Source organism: Rhineura floridana, chromosome 5, assembly GCF_030035675.1.
Source record: "Rhineura floridana isolate rRhiFlo1 chromosome 5, rRhiFlo1.hap2, whole genome shotgun sequence".
NCBI lineage: Eukaryota > Metazoa > Chordata > Lepidosauria > Squamata > Rhineuridae > Rhineura > Rhineura floridana.
In genome coordinates, this window is record NC_084484.1 from 178,331,402 (window position 1) to 178,357,292 (window position 25,891).

General features: G+C 45.8%; 1 protein-coding gene across 8 annotated transcripts in view; it reads left to right on the top strand.

Annotated features, from left to right (window-relative positions):
* Nucleotides 1-539: 539 nt before the first annotated feature.
* The window catches only part of TENM4 (teneurin transmembrane protein 4), an 850,566-nt gene continuing 825,214 nt past the window's right edge, over nucleotides 540-25,891 (top strand). For all 8 annotated transcript variants that reach the window (XM_061628962.1, XM_061628964.1, XM_061628965.1 and 5 more), the window contains exon 1: nucleotides 540-608. The gene's annotated coding sequence lies outside the window, so the exon portion shown is untranslated. The remainder of the gene's footprint in view (nucleotides 609-25,891) is intronic.

A 25,891-nucleotide genomic window follows, 5' to 3' on the forward strand; every position in this document is an offset into this window, starting at 1 on the left:
CCAGCTTTTGACCGCCTGTGTGGCTGGCCCGTTCCCAGGCAGGCGAAGGATTGGCTCCTGCCTGCCCATTCATATAACCTGCCGAGCGGAGGGTGCCTCGCTCGCTTTCGCCTTCTCCCTCCTAGGCGCGTGTGCGTGCGCGCGCGTGTGCATGCATGCATGTGTATAAGAGGGCCAGAAGGCGAGAGAAGGAAGAAAGGCACCGGAGACCAGCTCGCTGGCTGGCTCGTTTTTTGGGATTGCAGCCTGCTTCGAAGGGTGGGCATCGCCAAGCCGAGCGAGAGAATACGTCGAGAAAAAGCCCTCCCGAGCGCCGGTTTCACCTCGCCTGGAGAGAGAGAGAGACATTCTTCCCGGAGCAAGCTGGGGCGAGGAAAGGCGGTGCTTTCTATGATTTTGGATGTTTTTAGGGGGGAGGAGGGGCGGTGGTGCTTGGTACATGGCTGGTCTCGCCTGGCTTTAGGATGAGCCGCTGCTGCTTCTGCGGCTTGATTTAGTCCATCAGCCCCCCACTCCCCACTCCTCCCCCCCCACCCCTGGTTTGGGATCGAGCTGCTGGACGGATTTGCAAGGCGCAGACCCAGCGGAGGGCGATCTCTACAGAAATGGTAAGCGTATTATGAATTTTAGTAGTCTTACCTTCATCGCTCTCGTCCTCCTTCTTCCTCCTTCTCTAACGTCCCCTCCCTGTTTCCTCCCCTCTCTCTGTGGCGCTTTCTCTTCTCTCTCTCTCACCCCCCCCAACCGATTCAGGATCTGCCCAGATCCCTCGCGATCGCCAGCTCCCGGGCCACCCCCAGGCCCCGCTCGTTTTGTGCTGCTGCAATACAGTTTTAAGAAAATCCATCTCTCCGGTACATGCACGCATGTGTGTGTCTGGGCATCCCCCCCCATTCATTGCATAGGCGAGCAGGCTGGAGGGAAAGGCTATTTACCCCAGCTCCCCTCCCCAACTTTTTGCACTGGCTTGGATCTCTGCTTTGTGACTCCCTCCTTCTCTCTTCTCTTCCCCCCCATTTAAAAAAAATACACACACACACACACATATATATTGCAGACACAAATCCGTGCAGCTTCTCGGGTTTGATTGCAGCAGCGATGATTCAGTGAAGGAGGGTCGGTGGATCCCCTAACCGTGTAAACTGGGGACAAACCTCCGTACTGGAAAGCTTGGAGTGCAAATCAGAGTGTGTGTTGGAAAGGGTGACACCCCCCTTTTCTCTTTCCTGTCATTTTTTGCGGGGGGGGGCGAGAGAGAAGAGAGATCCTGTCCTTAGATCTTCTGCTAGAGATGGGGGGAGGGGGAGAATAGATTTATAAACAGAATTATAAATAGATCAATGCGTTGAAAATTAGAATATAGGGGAGGGGGGGTCACACTACCTTTATTTCCTACCTCGAGATTTTCTCTCCTTAGCTTGACTTTCTCGTCTCCTTCCTTTGGTCTACTGCGGGTCTGTTTACATCTAGATCTGCGCTGCAGCTGAGACTCGAGTGGCTAGGCACGCTTTGCCAGGGTGCAAGTGCTCAGTGGGACTTCTTTCCAAATAAATCCGTGCCTGTTTTTTTTTTTTTTTTTAAGAAGCATTGTTGCTGTTTTTAAAGGGATGGAAAAAGTTTTCAGAGTTCCTCCTCAAAAGGAAGGGAGGGAATCCACCCTCCTGTTAATTATTTTTCTAAAAGCTTTTCCTCCCGGACTTTACAGCCAAGTTGGCAATAGTAGACTGCAGTCCTGCACCCGCTTGAACTCAGTGGGACTTATTTCTGAGCGGACAAAACATCGATAGGATTGTGCTGTTAAAGGTTAATTTTTTAAAAGATGCATAGGGTGTGATGTTTTTAGGTGCATGTTGAAATTAAATATATATATACATAAAGGGGTGCATTAGTAGATGACTAAACATGTCTTGTGTTGTCGCCTTAGTTTTGCATATGTATAGTTTTGGCAGGGGTTGTGGGATTGAATTAGGTGACAATAGCTGGGATTTCAGAACTTCGAAGGTGGTTGCTTTTGAACTTGTGTAGTACTCTAAAAGAAATCTAGTGTAAGAATTGCATCCAGAACAACGTTTTTGTGATATATTGCAATCATTTAGTTTAGAGAAAAGGCGGGTCAGAGGAGACATGATAGAAGTGTATAAAATTATGCATGGCATTGAGAAAGTGGATAGAGAAAAGTTCTTCTCCCTCTCTCATAATACTAGAACTCGTGGACATTCAAAGAAGCTGAATGTTGGAAGATTCAGGACAGACAAAAGGAAGTACTTCTTTACTCAGCGCATAGTTAAACTATGGAATTTGCTCCCACAAGATGCAGTAATGGCCACCAGCTTGGATGGCTTTAAAAGAAGATTAGACAAATTCATGGAGGACAGGGCTATCAATGGCTACTAGCCATGATGGCTGTGCTCTGCCACCCTATTCAGAGGCAGCATGCTTCTGAAAACCAGTTGCTGGAAGCCTCAGGAGGGGAGAGTGTTCTTGCACTCGGGTCCTGCTTGCGGGCTTCCCCCAGGCACCTGGTTGGCCACTGTGAGAACAGGATGCTGGACTAGATGGGCCACTGGCCTGATCCAGCAGGCTCTTCTTATGTTCTTATGTTCTTATTGTGTTGTGCCTTCAACTATACTGAGAGTTTGCTTGTCTGAGACAGGAGGTTAGCATGATGCTGGGTGGGCTAGCCCCCTATAGCCTATCTTGTCCTCTTCTGTAGTTGCAAAGTAGATTTCCCCAAACGGCTCAGGCTTTCAGTTTCTTGAAATAGTTATTTTCCTGTCCTTCCAGAAAATCAGGTTTATTTATTTATTTTCAAAAGATGTCTTTCCGCAAACAACAACAATTTCTTGCTACTTTGAACTTTTTTAAAAAAAACGCAAGGAAAGAAACACAAACTGTTCCTGTTACCCTGTGATACCAAATGGCTTACTGCATATCCTTTCCTCTTTGACATCACTAGTTCGATTCACCCTGCTGGTCCGCTTGGTTGGCACATGAACTAGCTCACTTTTGAGAGGCTGGGAGTGGTATGAGGGTGGCAGCAGATGAAATTGACCCCTCACCGAAAATAAATAAAATGTCCTCCATCTGAGGCATGTTGTCATGCGCCATGTGCTCTTGCCATGTTAGGTGCCACCACAAATGGAAGCTGGGATGTATGCATGATATGGAATTGAGCTGTGCCTGCCTTTGGACCTAAGGAAACGTTCTGAACCAAGGGCAAAATAACACCAGGAGGATACAATAGATTAGCTCCTGGGGTAGTATTAGATGGGGGAGTCTGGCTGATTTGTTGAAGAGCCAAGTGATTTGTCTCTCTTTAATTTATTTCATTGGCTTTTCCAGAGACAGATTTCTGCCTTTTGCAGCCTGTAGCTACTTTTGCAGGCTTTGATGAAAGAGCCACCATAGGCAGTGTTTTCTCTGCAGGCGAGGCAGAACTTAAAGAGAAAAGGGGAAGGTGCTCAGCCTTCCTCACAACCTTGCCTTGTGGCAAAGACTGAGGACTGGAAACAGTGGAGGTGCATAGGTTATTCTTCTCAAGCGCCTCTCTTTCTCTGCTAAGGAGAGCCCAGTCTATTCCTGCTTTTTGGCTGGTTGCAAGCTGCTCTCTTCCTCCCCATCAGGCCGCTAGATCCAAGCCTCTTTTGCAGTCAAGCCCGTCACATCATAATTTCTTCTCGGCTCAGACTGTTTGGCTTTCCCACTGCCACAGTCCCTCTTTCAGGAGAAAGCTGTCTGGTGCAAGAAAACCCAATGCCCGGATTTCTGTTCAGTGGCTATGTGTGTTGAAAGAGTGTTGAGGTTCCTGGGCATGTGCTAAAGAGAGCTTTTGCCACTGACCTCTACAGAGGCATGCTCGGCGCATGGAAGTGCTATGTTTCCATGAGAGAGAGAGAGAGAGAGACTGGTGCACTGCCACATGTGTGTGTGTATATATACGAGAGTCTGTTTGCTTACAACCTGTTTCCCTTTAAAACTGATAGGAAAACCACCCAGTCAAGGAATTCAACAGGGGTCTCTCTCGCACCTCTTTAACCATCTTTCTGCATTTCACTTCTGTTTTCCTTCTCTCTCTCTCTCTCTCTCTCTCTCTTGCAACCCCAGACCTTTTGCGTTAGGGTGTCTCTGAAGGGGAAGGAGTTGAGAAAACGTGCTCCTTTTTGTCAAATGTGCAACTCCAGCGTCTGTTCAAGGAGAGGAAGACTGTTTCAGATTTACTGGAAGAGGCAAAAAGGTTGTGTGCATATATCATGGAGTAAAAATGAAAACATAGCTGGGATTACTTGTTGGGTTTCTGGGATTACTGAGGTTAAGTAAGTGTATGTGAGAGAGCGAGAGAGCACTTGGATCTTGTGCTGTAATACTTGGAAATGGCAATTTCTTAGGAAACTAAGATTTGAGGCAGTAGCTGCAGGGGGGAAGGGATTGGTGAATCTGACCATTTTGGTTTCTCATTTTTCCAATCCTTTGTTTAGTTTTCTACATTGGTTTTTAATATGTATAATGTCCTTGTGAAAATTAATCAGCATTTTAGTGTGAGTTTCTCCGACTGTACACTTTTTAATGCAATTTCCCCCAAGATATATTTTTCTGTGTAATTTTCATTTTCATGTGTATGCATTTTTGCACACTTTACCCCAGTGTACACATTTCTGTACACATTGCTTGGCTGGAGAATTGCACTGCAAAATTCGGAGAAGTGTGGATTTCAACAGAGGGCCCTGTTTGTATCGTTTCAGAAAGTGCACCTTGGATCGGTTCACCTTTAAATGCGAACTGAATCGAATTTCTCCCCTATACCTGTGGGGAGAGCCATTCTATTTCAAGGGGCTAGTTGGGACCGGAGATTTCTTAATGTTTTCTCCCTCTGGGGTGTTTAATGAGAGAAAGCCAGTTTCCTTCCCTCAGGATTTGCAGCAGTATTTCAATTAAAATACTTGTGCTCTTTTAATTCACTTTACCTCCCCCCTTTCACATCCATTCTGCTATCCAGGAGTTCAGTGGTACAGTGGGCTGTGGTCCCACTTTTAAAAGAACCGAGATGCTTAAATAAATAAATAAATGCCATCTTAAAGTCAGGGAAAGTCAAACCCAGTTTTGTTCAGATTTCTGCTCCAGCAGTTAATTTTCTGACAGAATCACAACAGAGCAGAGCGAAGATCTTACGTAATTTGATGTTTCCAGATCTAACATAGCAAGTGCTACAGGGAGGAAAATTAAGTGAGGGTATCTGGCTAGGTGAACAGTGTGTGACACAAGTGGCTTCCTATTTGGTAATTCAAATCAATGTGGCTCTTAAATCCATAATCCCAAAATGCTTGGATAGCGTTAACCTCAGTTGGATGAGTTTGTTTGCCTCCCTGCATGTCCCTGGGCCTTTGTCTGCCAAAACCCACAAGCCCCTTACTCCACAGTGACATCATAATACCGTGGGACCACGCTGTCAATGACTCCGGGGCTAGAACCAAGTTGGAACCACAGGGATGGTTAACCTGTGGCCCTTCAGATGCTGTTGGACTATAAATCCCATCAGCCCCAACTGATGTGACCAAAAGTCAGGGATAATGGGAATTGTCATTCAGCAACATCTGGAAGGCCACAGGTTAGCCACCCCCCAAGATTGGACATAGCCCAGTGAGCTACCCAGAGCTTCTTTATAATGCGAGGTGCCATAGCATAAGTATAAAAGAAGAGCATGCTGGAGCAGGCCAGTGGCCCATGTAATCCAGTGTCTTGTTCTCACCGTGGCCAACCAGATGCCTATGGGAAGCTGCAAACTTTGAAAAGCAACCCTAATTGGAGGCTTGTTCATAAGGGCTAATGGGGCACCACCTCACCAACCTCAGTGTGCCTCAGCCAGCCCCCCCCCCACATCTGCTTGCTTTCTTAGTGGCAACCAACCCAGGGTATGTTCCGGGCTGTCAGCTTTCTGTTCCTCTTCCTTAGACTCAGTATTGCCCCTGAAGTACTCAGAAGGGAGGCAGATGGGGACGAAACTAGAATGGCTCCGACTGTCATTGACTTTGGTTCTGCCTACCATTGATTCTGCCTCCACCTACTGGTGGCCACCTTGCCTCTGCTCTCCCAGTCCCAATGTGTAACAGTGGCCACTGGCAACCTCACACACTGTGGAATGCAGTAGCCCCACTTATTCATACACAGTGGAAGCTCGTTATAACGTGCCTCATTGTACCACGGATTTGGATATACCATGGGTATGATAATGTCACCATGGGTATGATAATGTGCTGGTCATTGACCGTAATAATAAATGATGATTGATTGATTGAATGTCACCAGAGTAAAATATTGTATACAGTACGGTGGTTTTCATGATAATGCGGAACCCCTATAATGTGGGTGCATTCTTTGTCCCATGTCCCCTGCGAGGTTTCACTGTATTATATTTTTAATAGGCCTTAAGTAGCCTGCTGCCCTCATAATAGCTTAGGGGACTCAGGGTGATAGGGTCCACCCCCTCTCAGCACCTGCCATTTGAGGCATCCAACTCATTCTGATTAATAGTAAGGCTAGACATGAATCGGATTTCTGTCCAAGAACCTCATTACTTCACTGCAGTCAGAGGAAAAGGAGGGATATCATTGGGGGTCATTGGCATACTAATGGCTCTTTGCTCCAAAACCTTTTCCAGTGATTTCATGTAGGGATTAAACTGAATAAGGGACACGATGGATCCCAGGGGTACCCTGCAAATCAACCCGTATGGGGCAGAAACCTGTCCTCTAAGACCACCTATCTAACAGGTAGGTCTGAAACCATTACAAAGCACCAACGCTGCCAAGTGGTGTAATGGGACACAATTGATGGTATTTATTTCTTCCATTTCTCTCCAACCTTTCATCCAAGGAACTCCAGGTGGTGAACATGGTTCTCCCACTCCCCATTTTATCCTCTCAACAATCCTATGAGGTAGGTTAGGCTGAGAGACTGCAGCTAGCCCACAGTGAGTTTCATGGATAACTGGGATTTGAACCCTGGTCTGCCAGGTCTTACAAGTCCAACACTGTTACCCGCTACACCACACTGGTTCTCTGGTATCAAATGCCACTGAGAGGTTTAGGAAAATCAATAGGGTAACGCCCTTGTCTATCTACCAGCAAAGGTCATTCCCAGTGCACCCAAGACAGGTTTCTGTGTCCTGTAATTGGGTCTGAAACTGGACTGATACCATCCTTTAAATATTATCACCTGTATGGGGGAAAGTGATTAGATTGTTATAGTCAGCTTGCATAGTTTCAGCAGCATGCAAAGCACTGCATGCATTGTAATGAAATATGTGATATCTAAAATGGAGAAGCGGTGTTTGAAATTGCCTTTTGCCAATTAAATCTCCATGGGATGGAAATGTTCAAATCAACATCGGTTCAGATTTAATGCCCGATTGCTACCTGCTTCTCCCTTTGGGTCTATCCTTCCCGGCTAGCTTATTGTCACTAAAAAAGCTAAAATATTTTGTTTCCACTTTGGGTTGACAGATTGGCATATCTGGGTGCTTTGACAGAATCGCGCCCCACTAGCCAGGTGAATTGGGTATTCATGGATCCTTGCTCAATATGTTTTCAGAGGAAGCAAGATTCTTGTGAAATACCTCTAAAAGTGTATGTATGCTTTTTCAACATGTCAAAGAGGGGAAGGGGGCAGGAAAAGAAGCAGAATGAGGTTTGAGGAGGGGCTTGCTGGTTGTTACTCCGCTAGTATTTCTAAACAAGCAAACATCTAGGAAACTGTACACTTTGCATCTCTGCATCTGATTCTACTGCGCTGAATGGCAAAATTATTTTCCTCGAAATATTTTTTTTTGGTGGGGGAGATCCTCCTGCATTACCATTTCCAATACTTTAAAGATGGGTGGGTGGGTGGATGTGTGGCCTTCCAGATGTTACTGGATTCCAGTTCCCATAAAGCCTAACCACTGGTCATGCTGGTGGGAGTTGGGAATTCAACATCTGGAGAGGCATCAGTCTGCTCCACACCCTCGAATAAGCTTCACAGGTGTACATCAGGGCTGAGAAGCCTGTGTCCCTCTAGATGTTGCTGGGCTCCAACTCGCATCAGCACCAGGCATGATGGGAGTCAGAGATGGGGGTCAGTGATAATGGGAGTTAGCATCCCAACCACATCTGTGGGGCCACCCTTTCCCCAGCCCTGGGCTACAAAGGCCATTGGCTGATTCCGCATAAGGCAATGTCATGTCTTTCTCGATACGTGGCAGATCAACCAGCTGAACTCTTGAGGACATTTTCCAGATCATTTTCTAGCAAACGGTACACAGCTATCTCCTCATTATGGTCAGCACTGCCTCAGTTTGTGACTGTTTCTGAGCCAAGGGGGAGGAAAGCCATCTTAGGGGTGACATAATTCCCTCATGACCTCAATTTGATCAGCAGCAATTTGACTAAATACTCCTACAATACTTTTCTTAGAAATGTATCATACGGCCTGTGTGTCTGTTGGTTAGTGATTACTGAGTTCTAACAGCAGTTGTGAATATCTTATCATAAATACAATTACATTTGTAGTTCAGATTTTTTTAATCTATAAAACACAGATTTGCTTCCTAGGATGGATGCATCTTTTCTCAGAACAAACAAAGTTGCTGGCCTACATAAGATGAGCCAGATTCACTGATTTTGGATTTATCAGCCTATTGTAACGTAGAGACTTTAATTAGATTTTGTTGATAAGACTTAAAGCCACTGTATGGGTTTATAATCTATTGGCCAGGAAAATGGTCATGGTTGGACATTTTCCTTCAACTAAGTCACAGAGGTCAGCTGAGGCAACCGGCAATTTCACTGTGGCGAGGTACAGATGTAACACTATAGTACTCGTTTCTTAATAATAAAACTTTTAACATCTGTATAGAGCTTTCGAAGCATTTCACATGCATTATCTACTTGTGAATCTTAGGGTTGCCAGGTTCCTGGCCTGAGACTGATCCTGTATCTTTAGGAGAAGAGAAGGTCAGCCAAGTGCAGGTGTTCTTGCAACACTGTAATGGGAAAAACCACAAGGTGGAATTCTCCCTTCCCCCTTCACAACTTTTAAAGATACAGAAGACCTCTTGGAGGCTGGGCCTGGCAACCAAGAGGTCTTCTGTATCTTTAAAAGATGTGCAGGAGGAAGGGAGAATTCCACATTGTGGTTTTTCCCATTACGGGGTTGCAAAAACACCTGCACTTGGCTGACTTTCTCTTCTCCTAAAGATACAGGATCAGTCTCAGGCCATGAACCTGGCAACCCTACTTGTGATCCTTACAACAAATCTGAAAGTCATACCTGTATTACTTGCCACTTTGTTTCTGGGCCCAATTCAAGGTGCTTACATTAGTGTTTAATGCCCTAAGTGACTTAGGTCCCAAACATCTGAAAGTTCGCTTCCATGCTTTCCAATCTCCGCAGGCGGATGAGAGCTGAGCTTGACCCCTCTTCAAAAGCAGTACCGCCACTATTGCTGAAAAGCATCCGGGAGCCTAGCGAGGAGGGTGTGGAAAGGTATTGTGGTTGGTTGGGCCACTAATGGGCCGTTCCAAGCCTTGTCTAGGGCCTTAACTGATGCTCATGTTGGTCGACTGCTAGTGCCAGGCTCAAGGGGTTTGAACACACATTTGCTGCTTTCCACAGCATAATTTTCAGGGTAGAAAATATGTGTTGACACCTTCTGCCATGCTTTAGGATGTCTGTATGTCTGCCTTCACTCTTAGATTTATATTAGCAGGACTGGAGTGGTGTTGGGGAGAGGGGGGAGAAGTACACCGCTATTAGGAAATTATATGTGCAATTTTGTTTTAACACATGAACTTTCTTTATGCATATGCTCTTTTATTCCTAGTGCAAACTGTGGAGCTCCTTGCGGGGACTTGTTCTACCCAGGTGTTGTAGATGATAGTGCTTTGTTTGCGCCCTGTTGATGGAAGAGGATTGCACTTCGTTTGCTCCCCATTTAATGAATAGTGGTGGTAGCATATGTGGGAACGTGTTTGGATTTGGCATTAACATACCATGGACCTGTCTTGAGGCAAACTAATGAAGGCAGGATTCACAGTGTGTGTGAGAGAGATCAGGCTAAACGTGCCCCGTGCTTGCCTCTGGTCAACATTTTCAGGCCCTGATATTAATTCTTCTAAGCCACGTCTCTGATTACAGCAACACTAGCCGTCATGAGCGCTTTATTCCAAGCACCACTTGGACTTGATTTCCCATCCCTATGGTCTTGTGTCAACAAAAATACCCTGAGTAAGCTTTGCAGAATTGGCACGTACTCTGTGGTAGCCAGCCTTACATCATATTCCTCTGAATATTTCATGAAGGCCTTTCTAAATGTGTACTACTCTACCAGCCTGTGTATTTGGGAGTGCACCATGCCACGTGCTGCAGCTGGCGAGATTCATTTTTTCAGCTGCGTAGCATGGTAACTGATTGTGGGACAGGGCACAGCCAGTAGCATCCCTGGCTCAAATCTGGCTCTTTGGTGGATGCCAGCTGCCTCCCCCCCCCAGCTGCCTACTCCAGATGCAAAGCTGGGTTGTGGTTGCACAGTATCAGTGGCAACTGGCCATGGCATCTGGGCTAGTAGCAAGGAGCTTGACTCCCATCTCGCAATCCTCATCCAGCAAAACTAGCTGCCAAGCAGGATCATATCAAGATTGTTACACATTTCTTGTTACAGTCAGGGAGGAAACGGACCCCCCCCTTGCATCAGAATTTGGTCCAGGCTAGGCTATGTAATGTAATGTAATGTACTGCCTTCAAGTCGGTTCCGATTTATGGCCAGGGCCAGTTCTAAAGGGCGGCCAGGTTGGGCACTGGCCCGAGGGCCCCGGAGCTACAGGAGCCCCTGAGGGGCCCCCCGTTCCCCTTCTGAGATCTGCATGCCCCCCACTTACCTGTCAGCCGGCTTTTTAGCATTGCCCTTAATGAAGATGGCGGCCGCAGCTTCCCTGAGGTACTGAAGCCGCTGCCGCCATCTTAGTTGATGGCAGAGATGTGCGCTCGTAGCACGCATGTGTGGCATCAACAAAGATGGTGGCGGAGGCTTCATTCCCTTTAGGGAAACCGCGGCCGCCATCTTCATTAAGGGCAATGGTAAAGACTAGACAGGTAGGGGGGCTGTGGGGGGGCCGCACAGGGGGGCTGCGCGTATGCACATATGTGCACATGCACACACACACACTGGGGGGCCAGGGCAAGCTGATGCCCAAGGGCTCCTGCATGCCTGGAGCCGGCTCTGCTTATGGCGACCCTATGAATAGGGTTTTCATGAGGCTGAGAGGCAGTGACTGGCCCAAGGTCACCCAGGGAGCTTCATGGCTATGTGGGGATTTGAACCCTGGTCTCCCAGGTTGTAGTCCAACACTTTAACCACTACACCACACTGGCTCTCCCCCAGGCTAGGCTACTGTGGAATAAATGGGTAAATGGGTTGTCACATAGAGGAGGGTACAGATTTGTTCTCTGCTGCCCCAGAGGGTAGGACTAGGTCTAATGGTTTTAAGTTGCAGGAGCGTAGATTCAGATTCAGATGGACATTAGAAGGATCCCCTTCGCTGGATGTCTTCAAGCAGAGGCTGGACAGCTGTCTGCGGGAGATGCTCCAGCTGTGGATTTCCTGCTGTGAGCAGGGGGTTGGACTCGATGGCCTACAAGGCCCCTTCCAACTCTATGATTCTATGACTATAGCAAGAGTGGGCAGACTTTAGACTTGCAGGATCTGTTCTCTTTGGGGGGTTTCTGCTGGATCCCCACAGTCCACCAGCTGGATCCAGATGCAAAACAGTGTCTTGGGGGGGTCCAACATACTCTCAGGATGAAGAAACAGTCTGCTTCTGAGCACTGGCTCAGCCCAGGAACTTGTTTTCAGTACCTGAACTGAGTTCACAATCCTGTCACACCAAAATCCACTCCTGGTTTTCCTCCCAAGCTTCTTCTTTTTATTTTAATCTCAGCAATTTAGTTTAGAAAAGGAGGAAAGCCTTTTTATCTGTGTCTTGTTATTGTTAAACAAACAGGAGTAAGATTTCTTGTTGGTCATCTGGAGATCACTCGGATCTACCAGTAGATTACAATCTACCTTGGTGCTGGGGAAACATTTTCAGGCTGAGGGCTGCGTTCCCTTCTAAGAAACCTTCCAAGGGCCACATGTCAGTGGTGGGCAGGACCGGAGGTGAAAGGGGGCACAGCAGGGCCGGTTCTAGAGGGCAGCCATGTGGGGCACTGGCCCGACAGCCCCTGGAGCTACAGGGAGCTCCTCAGCCACCCCTATGCTCCCCTTCTGCAATCAGTGGGGGCCCCCCACCCCCCACTTACCTGTCTGCTGTCTTTTACCATTGCCTTAACGAAGATGGCGGCCGCGGTTTCCCTAAGGTACTGAAGCCCCTGCTGCCATTTTAGTTGATGGCAGAGATGCACGCGTGTAGCTTGTACCCATGCCATCAACAAAGATGGCGACGGAGGTGTCATCCCCTTAGGGAAACCGCAGCCGCCATCTTCGTTAAGGGCGATGGTAAAAGACAGCAAGCAGGTAGGTGGGGGGCGTGTGCGTGCATGCACAGGCATGCACACATGGATGTGTGCACACACACACATGCCGGGGCCCAGGGCAAGCTGATGCCCAAGGGCCCCGGCACTCCTGGAGCCAGCCCTGGGGCACAGCATGAAATGTAAAATGTGCCTGTGGACAGTAGGCTAGTTTGCACTCACCCATCCCTCCCTGGCCTCCATCCAGGCACGCAAGACTCATTAGAGTTCAGGGACCCTTAGGTTGTTTTTAACTGTTTTTAACGATGTATTTTAAAATACATCATTTGGGTGAAGGGTGGGCAATAAATCTTAATCGTCATCATCGCCATCATCTTCATCATCAATAAGCCAGGCAAAAACAAGGAGGGTGCAAAGAAGGGCTGGAGAAAGATGTGACCTGGTGAGTGGAGGTATGGCTGGGAAGGGATTGTGGCCTGGGGACAGTTCTGAGGGCCTGATAGAAAGGCCTGCAGGGCCACATTCAGCCCCCGGGCCTGAGGTTTCCCATCCCATCTCCTCTGGTGCTCTCCAGATGTTTTGGACTACAACTCCCATCAGTCTCAGCCAGCACTGCCATTGTAGTCCAAAACACAGGATGACAAAGGCTGGCATATAACGAGCAGAGAAGAAAGTCCTGCAGTGTATAACAGTGGCATAGTCGGGTCGTGATCCTGCATTTGAGAATAGAGGGGTTACAGGTACAGAAGACTGCCGCCATTCCACACATGGCCATCTCCACACATATACCCCTTTGGGGAAGAGCTGTAGGGAGAGCATCTGCTTTGAATGCAGAAGGTCCCAGGGTCAATCCCCGGCATCTACAGGTAGGTCTGGGAGAGACTCAATGTCTGGGACCCTGGAGAGCTGCTGCCAGTCAGTGCAGACAATACTGAGCTAGATGGACCAATGGTTAGACTCAGTAGAAGGCAACTTCCTATGTTCCTAACAGGAAAAATCTGCCCACCCCTGCAGTAGGCCATTATGGGCTATGTGAGCAAACAGCCAGACCTGGTATAAGGCAGCTTTGCTTTCTTTGTTCCCATGTTGTCTGATGTTCTAAATTTGGAACACTGCATTTGTATATTCCACTGGCTCATGTTGCTATATTGTTCCCACTGTTGCCCTAGGTCTTGTTCCTTTCTTTACTTTTCAAAATTCACTGGATACTTGCCTAGTGGAGGGGATATGAGGGCTATCTGGCTCAAGCTGTGGAATCATTAAACCACAACATCAGTTGGCATATCAAGGGACCAAGATAGCAACATCATAATTTAGTATCCTGGTAGTTCTTCAGCTTTTAAAGAAATACATATGATGGTGTCCATCTGGGGAACTATGCATATCTGATCTGGGTGCGGCAATTCCTAGTGACATATTAACCCAGGAACAAGCCTGCGCATCATAGCTAGTGAGGAGATAGTTTAACCATGAATAGGGATGGGATCCGTTGGCCGTCGCCAGTTTGAAAGCATTCTGTCAACTGAACAGGCTGGTATCGATTTGAGTTCATTCTTTGTCCTCTGGCTGCTGCTTTTACAGATCTGTTTTCCCCCCTTGCAAAAATACTGATATTAATGTCAATATTTTTAAAGGAAATATCGATAATTTTAAAGGAAATACGGGTATTTTGAAAAGAAATATCAATAAATGAAAGGAAATATCAATTAAATTATTGCTCTTAGTATCAATATTTTAGAGGCAGATTTTTTAAAAATCCTTTTTAGAAAATAGCAGGAGAAAATTGCTATATAAAAGTCCAATCCGCAACGATAAAGAATAAGCAAATTAATGGAAAATTTGGTACCAAATCCGAATTGGACTGAATTCTAGCACATTCCTAACCATGATTACAATGCCCTCTATGTGGGGCTGCCCTTGGTTCAGAAGCTTCAGCTGGTACAAAATGTGGCAGCGAGACTACTGATTGGAGCACATGGCCATCATGTGACACTGCTCTTAAAACATCAGCTCTGACTTCCCATCCACTGCCAGGCCAGGTTCAAGGTCCTTGTATTAATTTACAAAGCCCTGAACAACTTAGGTCCAGGGTATCTTAAGCACCGTCCGAACCCTTATATCCCAGCTCAATCATTGAGATCATCCGCAGGAGCGGCCTTGGTCTACCCCCTGAGCTGGCGAGGTTCATTTAACATCGGCACAAAGTCGAGCCTTCAGTGTCACCAGCCCAGTTCTCTGGAACTTGTTTCGGAAAGTGCAAATTGGTAAGTTCAGCTTTAAATGCAAACAAATCCAAATTCTCCCCCATCCCTAGGTGCTGGTAAGCCATACTTTAGGTTACTGTGTTGTGTGAACCAGGTCAGTATCATGGCTACTACTACTTCTCTTTTTATCCTCCAAAAAGCTCACCAGATGCTAGATATCTTCTGGCTTTCAAAAACAAATACGAGAGTTCTAGGCTTTGGTTTCACCTTTTCTTTTTTTGGTGCAAGGCTTAAAAGCTTTGTTATCCCAAAGATCTCCTGCCTTTAACATCCCTTTCTCTTCTTTAGACTCCATGCTTTTCCACAGCGAGTGATTTCATGCCCTGCTCAAGTTTCTCACATCTTCTAAAGTAGACCTTTATCGCAACTTGCAAAAGGGTTAGGAGGGAAGGGCCTCTGGCATTTCCAAATGTAATGACTGGAGCAGGATTTATTTTCATAATCTGTGCTTGCACATATACAGTTAGTTGTGGGAAAGGACCCAACAGTTGCTCAAAATGTGTCTGAGGGTTAAAGATAAAACACATTAACATGACTTAGAAGCACTTTGGGAAGTCCTCTCTTTCTCCTGCAAGATGTAGTGATGGCCACAAACTTGAGTGACATTTCACAGAGAGTTAGACTAGGGTTGCCAGGTCGGAACCATCCAAAAACCTGAGAAAACGGGGGCAGGCCCTAGTGATGTCACGGGGCGGGCCCTAGTGACATCACAGGGCGTGCCCTGGTGATGTCATGGGGCGGGCTCTAGTGACATCACGGGGTGGGCCCTAGTGATGTCATGGGTGGGCCCTAATTATGTCATTAAGCATGATACATTAAGTATCAACCACAGTTGCTTGGAGCATACAATTAAAAAAAAAATTCTCTGATTGGAAATTAAAATAGAAATCTTACCTAAAAGAGGGTGTTCCCAAGTCCAGCTGAAGTGACAAGGTCATTCCTTCTCACAAGCTTAGGGAGCATGGATGCAAAATGGAAATGGACTGCCTTCGTCGGTCCCGAATAGGGTTTTCATGGTAAGCGGTATTCAGAGGTGGTTTACTATTGCCTTCCTCTGAGGCTGAGAGGCAGTGACTGGTCCAAGGTCACCCAGTCAGCTTCATGGCTGTCTGAGGATTCAAACCCTGGTCTGCCAAGTCATAGTTCAACACTTTTAGGGAACATTTAATCTAGCTTACTTGCTTCTGGCAAGAAGGGTTTACGTGCCCTCAGGCCAGGCCATTATAGGAAGAAAGGAGCTTAGTGTTGCAGAGATGTTAGATGGGAGCACAGATGGATGCTGTAGTTTGTCATGGGTGGCGGGAACTCTAACTGCGAGGGGGAAACTACACTTCCAAGGATTCTTTGGGGGAAGTCATGCACTTTAAATGTGAGTTGGATGTGCATTATTTCTTGCTGTGAGCTGCTTTAGTTTACTCTAGAAGCTAACAAGTAGGGCCCCAATACCAAAACAAAAAAATAAAAATTAACACATGGAAGGAATACACCAGGCATAGGGAACCATAGGACTTCCAGTTATGCCTCTGGTCCTGGGGAGTTGCAATTCAGAGCCATCCAGAAGGCCTAAAAAAAAAAAACAAGCAAAGCCCCCCCTTTTTAAAAAAAAATTGAAATAAAAGAACATAAGGTTGCCAGTGGTAAACTTACCAGAGCCAAACCCACAACATTTTAAAGGAATTTATACACCTACACACCTGATCATGTGTAAACAATTAAATAGCTGAAGTTAGTTCAAAGCTTGTAACTAAGCTACAATCCAATACACACTTACCTGGGAGTAAGTACCATTGAACCCAATGGAGCTTACTTCTGAGTAGACATGTTTGTAGTAAGAAGTGTGGGATGATTATATTGGATGGCAGTGGTGAAAACAACCCTTAATCCTCTGCTGAATTTTCCTCTGAGTAGCTGCTTTTTGTGTTTATTTATTTAAGGCATTTATACCCCACCCTTTAGCCAAAAGGGCTGGGAGACTGTTACTTGCGTCTGCTGTATAATGGCCAAGGGTGTTGCTAGCAGCAATGCAGTGGCAAATTCAGGAGTGCAGGGTCCCTTCATGAAAGTCACAGCCACACCCCTCCCACCTTTCCCTCTTCTGCTGCTGGGTTGAGAATGAGATCCTTGCTAATGCATTCTTCCACAACAGAGGTCCCTAGGAGCCTATAGGCATGAAAGGGGAGTGTATTAGCTACTGAGAAGAGTCTGCTCAGTGACTTACCTCCTTTTACTCTGATTGGCTCCAATCAGCAGGAAAGGACAAGGATGCATGTTAGAAGACTCTTCTAAGTGGCTAACACACTCCCCTGTCATGTTGATTGGCTCATAGAATGCTGGAAACACAGGGATTCTGCTGAGACCCTGCTCCCAAAAAAGTAAGGCATCTAAGACTCCCCGAGACCCTGGACGACTACACCCTTGTTGCTAAGTTCTTGAAAAACTCTGGGCAACAATCTGCATAAATGTATACAGTGCTTCTGGGCAAATTAAAATAGTGTGTGTACACACAATATATTTAAAGCATGTTTCTCCTTCCCCAAAGAATCCTGGGAACTGTTGTTTGTTAAGGGTGCTTGAAATTTTAGCTGTGAGGGGTAAACTACATTTCCACAATTCTTTGTGGGAAGCCGCACACTTTAAATGTACGGTGTGTATGCAGCCTGGGATCTCACTGGCACTGTAGTTTGCTGCCCTATGAGCAAAATAAAAATAAACATGTGTTTTTAAAAAGTGGGGAGTAGCAGATCTGGGTCTAGCAGAAAAGACCCAGGGCTCAACCTCCCCTGATAATGCCCCTAGCGATTGCAGATTATTATAAATAATAATTAATGCAGTTTATAGCAAGCAAAAAAGACGGGTCTCTGCCCTGAGATGTTTAGAACAGAAAAATAAGATGAAGTCTTTCTTCTGGTTGACCCAATTCATTTTAGAGGAAAAGACTCTAAAGCCCATCCCAAGCCTAGTTACTCCAAAGCAATCCTCACGAAATTCAGTGGGCTTTCTCCCACCCAGGCGTGTCTAGGATTGCAGTCTTCATCCTGGAGGAAGAACATGCTTTCTTGGAAGTAACTATCATAGGAGGTTCCCAAAGGGGGCACAAGGCTGCAGCAAGTTTTTCTGAGTAAATGAACACTTACAGAGAAAGAAAGAAAGAAAGAAAGAAAGAAAGAAAGAAAGAAAGAAAGAAAGAAAGAAAGAAAGAAAGAAAGAAAGAAAGAAAGAAAGAAAGAAAGAAAGAAAGAAAGAAAGGGTGGAGAGCAATTTCTGGTTTCACCAGCCCATGTATCTCCACCCCAAGCAGAGAGTGAGTCTGCTACAGGCTGCTGGTGCTTGGGAGAAAAAGGCTCCCAAGCATGCAAGAGAAGAGGTGAGGGAGCCCTGGGATCAGTGAGGGAAAGAAGCGGAAGGGGGGATAGAGAAGGGGGAGGGAGAGAAATACCAATGTTTCTCACGCAAAATAAAAATAAATAAATAAACAGACAAAGAAATCAAAGGGGGAGGGGAGAAAGGGGAGGGAAGTCAAGGACAGGGAGAGAGGATGCCTCTAAATGCAGGGGGGGAAGGTGGGATGCTATCCTGGGTGAGCTGGAGCTGGAAAAGAGGCAGCGCCCGTTGTGTCATCCTCTTATTGCCTGCACTTGGAATGCCACTGCTCCCCGGCCACAGCTGCTCATCAGCTCTAGAGCAGCTAGAACTCCCTAAAACCCTCAAAGCCGGGGCATTTGCCAGCCAGCCAACTCACCTCCTACTTGCTCCAATTTGCTCCACGCCACGGAAGAAGCCTGGGTTCGGCTCTCATTGGGCCTCAGGGGCAGCCAATGAGAATGAGAGGTGGTGCTTGGGAAGGCAAATGGAGTCCTTCCCCTGAGGTGTGCACGTCTGCATCCAAGGAGAGAGAGAGAGAGAGAGAGGAGGCAAAGCAGAAAGAAGAAGCAAGGGGAAAATTGGCGTCTGCATGACTGGCTCCTGGCTCCTGGGAGTCCACAATAGCCGGAGATTAAACAACATGGGGGCAATTCTGGCCGGAGGTGAGAAAAGCAGGGGCGGGGCCGGAGTCTCCGGCTGTTTGCCGGAGACCTGGCATCGCTAAGTTAGACACATTCATGGAGAATAAGGCCGTCAGTGGCTACTAGCCACCACAGCCATATCCTCCAGTATCAGAGGCAGTAGGCATCTGAATACCAGTTGCTGGAAGCTGCAGGAGGGGAGAGTGCTCTTGCCCTCAGACCCTGCTTATGAGCTTTCCACAGGCATCTGGTCGGCCATTTAGAGAACAGGATGGTGGACTAGATGGGTCCTTGGCCTGATCCAGCAGTGCTCTTCTTAGGTTCTGACGTGTTTTCAAGGTGAGAAATGTAGCACTCGGAGCAACGTGAGATCTGCCTCAAGATATTCAAATGACAGTTGATGTGTATTTGTGCAGAATGCCATTCCACTGAAGGTTTACCCTTGCACCTCATCATTTTAAAGAGAGCCAGGAGATATCTAAACATCTCACAGCAGTGTGACGCCTCCATTCAGCTTTCGGAATAAAATGCAGTATATTGAAGACATAATTTCCGTTTGAAACCTGAGCATTTGCTTAACCCTTAGCACCCATTTTCAAGCAGTTGACTCCATTTGAGCCAAACTCTGAGGCCAGTGTCTTGGGCCCTACAGTTGGAAGGGTGGGAGGCTTCAAACAATGATCTGAGACAGCGGCAATGCAGTGGGAAAGAGATGACGTGTCAGTGCTTGGAATTTATTTATTATTTGATTTATATCGCGTCCTTCCTCCTAGCAGGAGCCCAGGGCGGCATGGACATACTAGGTGTGATGCTGGTTCCCAAACATTCCTTCTCTCCTTCTCGTAATTTTTTTTTTTTTGAAATATTGAGATGGATGGACAGGTGCACACCTACATGCTCCATCTTCATTTCTCCAGAGTGCTGCTGGATCCTATGTGAAGATGGCACATGCTCTGGAGTTCTGGCAATGCAGTCTGCCCATCTCAATACACACACACACAGAGCTGGTGGTTCAGATGGTGCTTCAGTGCCAGTGTGATGTAGTGGTTGGAGTACTGGACTAGAATCTGGGGGACCCGGGTTCGAATCTCCACTCAGCCAGGAAGTTCACTGGGCAACCTTGGGCCAGCACTGTTCCACTCAGCCTAACTTACCTTACAGGGTTGTTGAGAGGCGAAAATGGGGAGCAAGAGAATCATTTATGCCGCTTTGAGCTCCTTGGAAGAAAAGTTGGATATAAATGTAAGAAAAGAAATAATACCATGCCCAGCTCCTTGGCTAAATGATTTAAAATATATATGTAGCGGATCACTTCTTGGCTTGGGATGGATAGCAGAACAGCCAGGGCGAGGGGTGAGGGAAAGTGGCATAGGTAGGAAAAAGTCAGATTGTGGTGGCAGAGTGGCACAGGGGGTCCCCAGACAGCACCTCATCCAGGCCCCCCTCCAACCTGACAGCACCCCTGTTTTCAAAGAGAGGGAGGAAACATCTGAAATGACCCTTCTGGAATACTTTGGTTGGCTTGTTCTTTTGAATACCTTTTTATATACTTCCAAATAGTTCTGAAAGCAGTTGATCGTAAGATGAAAGCCCACTTTATGCGTTAATCATCTGAAAGCGGGGTCCCCACTAGTGCAGTGGGGTGGGCTGTGGCATTAAGATTAATGTATGCACAAGGGTCAGTGTTGTGGCTCCATGCCTGCTTGTGGAGAGGGTGTCACACAATTAATGTGTAAACGGAACTAAAATAGCAAGAGAGTCAAACCCAAAATTTCCTATAAAACAGACACAGTGAGAACCAGCTGTTAAAACAGCATAAAAACTCAAGAACTAGGAGAGGAAAGTTTTCTCCTGGGGATAAAAGGATAGCACAGTACCGGGTGAACCTCTGGGGAGGGACTTCCATAAACATAGGGAATGGCCTTATATAATGATGATGATTATTATTATAATTTTATATCCCACCCCTCCTCCCAGAAGGAACCCAGGGCAGCACACAAAAACAATAAAAACATCTTTACAAATAAAGTTTTAAAAAATCGTTAAAAGATTTATTTTTAAAGATATTTTTAGTGTTTTTTATACTGAGTCAAACCAGTGGTCTGTCTACCTGGTTTCAGACAGAGGACATTCCCAGCCCTACCTGGAGATGATTGAATGTGGCACCTTCTGTATGCAAGGCAAATGCTGTACCACTGAGCTACGGCCCTTCCCCTGCAAGGAAACAAAGACACAACATCACCGAGCATCCCTTCTCTCCAGCTCTGATGTGTTTTACCTGACTTGGAGGTGGCAACTGGAATCGAGCCTCCATTAATGACACCAACAAATGGACAGGTTGATGAGGGAGCAGGTGCCTTGGTCCCAAGCTCTGTAGGTACCCAGGGAGCTGCCACCTTTGTGGTGGGGCAGGGCGGTGCAGTTGCCCTCCCAACACTTGCATCACTACAGCTTACCTGGTTGGGGCAGGACAGGGCAAGGCAGAGGTGTGCTTGTGGCAGCAGGAGCACACCAACTGGAGCACTGGATTAGCTTCACCGGTATGCCCATGCAGTCCCAACATCACTGCCCTGTTCCAGACTCATCCTGGTAAGCACATGAGCCTCTACTGGACCCAGGTAAGGAATGCCTGTTTGTTTTAATGTCATTTCTGTTCACTTTTAAAATGTTGGGAGTAAAGCACCACCACATTTTACAAGTGACCTGAATCGGGGGGGGGTGACAGAAAGACAGTCTATTCTTCTCTCTGCTGATTCCTCCTCTAAAGTGTTTGTTGCTTTTGCAGTCTTTGCTCCTCCCCCTCCTCCCTCCCTTCTCTTCCTGTCTTTGTTCTTAGCTAGTTAGTAATGGCTCCCTGAGTGGAAGCGGCAAGGCTGCTTCAGCATGTATGACTTTATCTTAACAGACCAGTTATTCCTGTGCACTAGCCGATGAAGGCGGAAGCTGTAATGTTTTGGTAGTACAATAAAAAGAAACCCCTGTTTTGTTAATCATAATGACGTGTATATATTTTTAGGTGATTAACAGAATCCTTATAGGGATCCAGAGCAAGCTTGGGTGAAGTTCGGTTTGTTACTTTCAAAACTCTCTCTCTCTCTCTCTTGTCTGAAAACTAACAAAGAAAAGGTTACTAGCAAAATCTGGGTACTTGTGATGAAAACCCTACATACTATGGTATTGTAACTATTTTTAAACCTGCATCAGGCTTTGCCAGTGATGGCTTTTAATTATTCAGTGTCTTCCTTTTTTCCCTTCCATGGCTATCCTCACCACTGAGCTTCCCATTGTAAGGAAATGCAGCTGCTCTTGTGGAGAAACGTATGCCAGGGGGCCACTGTTGCCTCCCAGGATTTATTTATTTGCTTATTTTGCACAGTAGCCTTTGACCCCTGCCTGTTCTCCAGCAAGGGAACGGGAGGTCAAGATACTAAATCATAACTGGCCAGACATAGTCAGCAACTGAAGCACAGCTGAACTAGAGACCAAATGATGTGGGAGCGGGATGTTAGGAAGGATTTTACAGCTTGAACTACCGAATACTGGCGTGTTAGTTTGAAATCTGCTGGAGAAACAGCCAAGATTTATTTTTTTTAGTGTTCAGACCATTCAGTAAACATTATTAGGCCCCAAAGGTAATTTAAAACCACATCTGTTAAAACCATATGTGGCGTATATATACTTTCTTTCTGTTGAAGTTCTGAGTTACCCTGTTTTATAGGGTTACCTTCCCCAGGAGTCCCTCTTAATTTTGAAAGGAAGAGGCTGACAGATATAAAATGTCTAGGATGAAAAAGAATTGAAGAAAATGAATCGAGTGCTGATCTGTTCTTTAATTAATGGCATCGACTTTAAAGGGATACCTGGGAGTGTCACTGAAAGAGAACAGTCCCTTGAATGAGACTCTACCCTCTGGTCTATGGGCAACTGAGCTTATTAATATGGCTTTATTTTGTGTTCTTTGTTTCCATTCACAGCTTTATGGTAGACTTAACAGTAGTAGATAACCTGTCTGGGGAGGCCTACAAAACTCAGTTTGTAATCCTAAACTTACTTTTAGGGAACTAAACTGGTAGGATTTACTCTGAATTTATACATGTGTAAGATAGCGATACTTCCAGCTTTCATGGATTGCAGTCACTGTGCATGTAATGCATATAGTGGTGGAGTTGGACCGGGGAGACCCGAGTTCAAATTCTTGCTCAGCCGTGAAGTCCACTTTGGCAATTCAGTCTCTGCCTACCCTACCAAACAGGGTGGTTGTGATGATTGATTGTTAAAATGGATTGTTTTGTTTCTGTATATCACCTAGGGAGATTTTTTTAAATTAGGCAACTCATAAATGCCAATCAACAGCAGAAAAATGGCAAAAGGACAGTGGGGTGGGGAATAGCTTTCATCATGTATAAATGGAGGAAAGTGTCCAAATGATTGAACCTGGAAAACTTGAAGCTAGTGCGTGTCTTATGCATCAGGCCTGCGAGTGATTGGTTGGAGAAGACAAAAATTTGCAGGGCTGTATGCCTGACATTCCTCTCCGCCCTGTGCATAAACTGACTTACAAAGTAGGAGGAGGGATGGGCAAATATATCAGTATTGGTTTCTTTCATTTCCTCATTTTTCCAATCTGAAACTCAGTTCTCCACACTGCAATTTTTTAAAAAAAAGTCCTCCTGAAAATTCATCAGCATTGTACTGTGACATTTCTCCTAATTACACACATTTTACATGTAATTCTGCCTAATGTACATGTTTTTGCAAAGCAACTTCCCCCATTACAATGGATGTATGGATGTTAGTTTCATGAATATATGCATTTATATGTACACTTTCCCCTAGTATCTGCATTTTTGTACACATGATTTGGGCTAGAAAACTGCACTGCAAAATTCAGACAAGTGCGAATTTCGAAAGATGGCTGTGTTTTGGTTCACATATTGATTTGGAAAGTGTGAATTAGGTAAGTTTGCTTTTAAATGTGAACTGAATTGAATTTATCCCCCAAACATAGGTAAGGATGAGATCATGCATAGGGTGTCAAGTCTGCGGACAGACTCGCATATGCCAGCCTTCCTCAACCTGGTGCCCTCCAGATGTTTTGGACGTCAATTCCCATTATGCCTGACTGTTGGCAATATTGACTGAAACTGATGGGAGTTGTAGTCCAAAACATCAAGAAGAGAGCAGGCTGGGGAACGCTGATGTGAACACTTAAGCTCTCTATACTTGACTATTATAGCCTTGAAGACCAGCATGGAAAGCATTGTAAGTGAAATATCACAGAAGTAGCATCTGTGATGGTAGATCCAGAGGTGACCTAGATCTGCCATCTTGCTGGAAGCCCCAGGAGGGGAGAGTGCTCTTGCACTCAGGTCCTGCTTGTGAGCTTCCCATGGGCATATGGTTGGCCACTGAGAGAACAGGATGCTGGACTAGATGGGCCACTGGCCTGATCCAGCAGGGCTCTTTTTATGTGCTTGTGACCTGCACACTCATGCAAATTACCACGATGCTATATTCACTGAAGGTGTCCCCCAGCAGTTTTAAGCCAAGAAACTGTTAGGGAGTGCTAACTGTTAGGGAAAACTGCTGTTATTAAATCCACATAGACCAAAAGCAGACCTCAGTGTAATCATAGCTCTAATTAAAGTTTTGGCTAGTGAACATTTTCCAGGCTTGAAATATCTCCACCTGCTACAGCCGTTGAGGAACATGTGTAAATCTCAGAAAATGAGGTTGTTGTGTTTTTTGTATTCTAAGTGCTTTGGCATAGACTTTTTATTGCGTATGAAGTTTTATTAGTTGCAAAGATGTGGCTTCCTTGTGAATGGGGCCATGTTTTCCTGATTAAGAGAGCACCCTTGTTAATTCGCTGACATCATGGGCTCGCCTTCAGTTTCCATTTTCACTCTGTGTTAAGGAACTTAAATGGAGAAGTAATGCGGAGATTGTCGTCAGAAGCTACTTTGAAGCTGGGCAGGGCCAGAGTAGGAATTGGGGGCAGTGTCTAGAGAAACATGGGTTTTTTAGAGTGGGTGGAGTTTGGGAAGGCTCTGTGAAGCTGAAGGTGGAGTAAGGGTATATCTGGTTAGGCTATGTGCAGAGCCTGACAGAATGTGGCCAGTCAGGGGAAATACTTCTCCATTTACTGGCTTCAGTTTCCAGGTGGCTGCAGTAGCCAGGAGTGCTTTTGGCCAACTCAAACTGGTCTATCAGCTGCGCCCTTTCCTGGAAGTAATTGACTTGGCCACAGTGATACATGCATTGGTGACATTGAGGCTTGATTACTGTAACACACTCTACGTGGGGCTGCCTTTGAAAATGGTTTGGAAATTGCAATTGGTTCAAAATGCAGCAATTAGAATGTTAATTGGATTGCAGTGTGGGGATCATATCACCCATGTGTTTTATTTATTATTTGATTTATATACCGCCCTTCCTCCTAGCAGTGCGGCAAACAGAAGTGCTAAAAACACTTTAAAACATCATAAAAACAGACCTTAAAATACATTAAAACAAAACGATGCTAAAAACATTTTTTTAAAAAACTTTTAAAAATCTTTTAAAGGGTTAAAAACATTATAAAAAACATATTAACAAGCAATTCTAACACAGATGCAGACTGTTCCCACACTTTAGTTGCACAGTTTTTGTTTTGCCTAACGAAAATTGTATTGGTATTCCGGCATAGGCACAGATAACAGCAGTATTTCCCACACATGCCCCTGTGTTGATAAAACTAAAATAATTTAAAAAGTCACATCCTAAAGGGAGAATGGTTGCATGGCAATGGGAAGAGATCTTAGACCTCCTACACAGTGGGGAACAGTGTGTGTGTGTGTGCGTGTGTGTGTGTGTGTGTGTTATGTGTCTTCAAGTTAACTATGACTTATAGCGACCCTATGAATCAGCAACCTCCAATAGCATCTGTTACAAACCACCCTGTTCGGATCTTGTCAGTTCAGGTTTGTGGCTTCCTTTATGGAATCAATCCATCTCTTGTTTGGCCTTCCTCTTTTTCTACTCCCTGCTGTTTTCCCCAGCATTATTATCTTTTCTAGTGAATCATGTCTTCGCATTATGTGTCCAAAGTACGATAACCTCAGTTTCATCATTTTAGCTTGTAGC